This window comes from Cervus canadensis, chromosome X, assembly GCF_019320065.1.
Source record: "Cervus canadensis isolate Bull #8, Minnesota chromosome X, ASM1932006v1, whole genome shotgun sequence".
In the NCBI taxonomy this organism is placed as follows: Eukaryota; Metazoa; Chordata; class Mammalia; order Artiodactyla; family Cervidae; genus Cervus; species Cervus canadensis.
In genome coordinates, this window is record NC_057419.1 from 95,561,788 (window position 1) to 95,564,211 (window position 2,424).

Genomic DNA, 2,424 nt, shown 5'->3' on the forward strand with positions numbered 1-2,424 from the left:
TTCTCCTCCTGCTCATCTCTATCTCCCTCCTCCCTTTTCTCCTGTTCATGTAACTCTGTGAACCTCTCTGGGTGTCCCTAACAGGGGAGACTCTTTTCGCCATTAACCTAGAAGTTTTATTATCAGTGCTGTATAGTTGGAGAAGTCCTGAGACTACAGGAAGAATAAAACTGAAATCCAGAGGCAGGAAACTTAAGCCCAAAACCTGAGAACACCAGAAAACTCCTGACTACATGGAACTTTAAGCAATAAGTGACCGTCCAAAAGCCTCCATACCTACACTGAAACCAACCACCACCCAAGAGCCAGTAAGTTTTAGAGCAAGACATACCACGCAAATTCTCCAGCAACACAGAAATATAAAGTATTATAGAGAGATGAACTATAATGTATTATATAAACCAAAGCATCCTGATGAAAAGTAAAAATTTCAGACTGGAGATAGGGAAAAAGGAAATGTTTTACTGAACATTTTTCAACTGATTATGTGGTACTATGCAGACAGATATTTCTATCAAACTCCTCTTCATATACTAAAAAAAGTTTTTTCCATAATTATCACAGATAAGAGTGACACATAATTAATTCAATGGCCTATAAACCATTTAGTATGTCTCAATCATATGAACCATAGATATTTATGAACAGAAGTTCTGAAAGATTCTTTCTTATTGAAAACCCTCTGAGTTCTAAGAACTTGCATTTATACAAAATGCAAGTACAAGTTACAGATTTATAATTTTCAAAAATGAGCACAGAGGTTGGGAATAAGACTTCTTATTTTGTAACTAATGCCTTTTAAAATATTTCAAGCTGAAATCATAGAGAAAAATCAGTCTGATATTGATATGAGCAAGGCTTGAACTTGAAACAGATTTTTTTCCCCTAGGAGACTGCATTCTTTGGCTGGACTGGGTTAGACAATATCTCCCCAGAATTGAGGTTCACCCATAACTTCAGATTGTGACTTTTCTCAAAAACAGGGTCTTTGCAGACGTAATCAAGTTAAACGAGGTTGTATTAGATTACCATGGTCAATGACTGGTATGTTTATAAGAGAAAGGTGAGGGATATTTGGACACACACAGAAACAGAACATGGCCATATGAAGACAGGAAGAAAGTGGAGTGATGCAGCTATAAGCCAAAGGATGTCAAGGATTGCTGGCAACCACTAGAAGCTAGGAAGAGGGAAGGAAGTATTCTTCCCTAGAGCCTTTAAAGCGAGAATGGCTCTGCAGACTTATAGCCTCGAGAACTATGAAAGAATAAATTTCTGATGTTTAAAGCCACCTAATTTGTGGATTTGTCACTGCAAATGTAGTAAAATAATATGGGGGCAAAACAAAGAACTGTTAGTAGTCACAGATCTCAGGTGAAATACAGCCACATTTTTAAATGTAACAGAATGATCAGATGAGGGGGTGTGGTGTTTCTGGACAGTATTTTTAATATCTTGGGTAATGTGCCAAGTGAGTAGCTATGCAAGAGATCAAGATTCCTTGAATTCAGGACAGTGATCCTTAAATATATTGCTTATCTGTTGTCACACCTCTCTAATAAAAATATGTGCTTTGAAGTATATGAAAACAAAGTAGAAGTTTTCATATACTTTAGATGACTCCTACAAGTTTTCTCATCAAAATAAAGCCAACTGATCAAAGAAGCTTGAAAGAAAAGAACCCCACTCTACCATTACCATCAATGTTCCATGAGTGTCAAAACTGTTTTTTCCATGATATGATTGATAGGATTTAATCCTGTACATTCAAGGTTACTTCAGTTCTATTGAACAAGCCACTGTTTGTAAATGAAGGTTTGTAAATGAAGACGTGTCACAAACAGATCAGTAGGCTTTCAAAGAAATAAAGTAACTAGAAATACCAGCACTTTGAATTGAACTAGGCATTAAGCAGCTATACTGGTTAAATGGTTGAAGCACTGATGAGAAGTGGCATGGATTGTTGGTTTCAGTTTATGGAGTCAGGCCTGTGAGTTGGGTCAAGGCGGTTTTTATTCAACTGTGTTCTCAAAAAAAAAATGCTACAGTTACTAACTATTGGTACCTCTGAATATGACCTTTTTATTTTTTTGAAACAGGGCCTTTGCAGATAATAAGCAACTTAAGATATGTCAATACTGAATTAGTTTATCAGTTCAGTTCAGTTCAGTGCTCAGTCGTTGTTCTGACTCTTTGCGACCCCATGGAATTGCAGCACGCCAGGCTCCCTGTCCATCACCAACTCCAAGAGTTTACTCAAACTCATGCCCGTCGAGTCGGTGATGCCATCCAACCATCTCACCCTCTGTCGTCCCCTTCTCCTCCTGCCCCCCAATCCCTCCCAGCATCAGGGTCTTTTCCAATGAGTCAACGCTTTGCATGAGGTGGCCAAAGTACTGGAGCTTCAGCTTCAGCATCAGTCCT

The 2,424-nt window shown here is 38.2% G+C and overlaps 1 protein-coding gene across 2 annotated transcripts in view; it reads right to left on the bottom strand.

Moving 5' to 3' along the window:
• Positions 1-2,424, bottom strand: part of NRK (Nik related kinase) — a 124,488-nt gene that overhangs the window by 68,722 nt on the left and 53,342 nt on the right. The gene's annotated exons all lie outside the window — the stretch shown is intronic.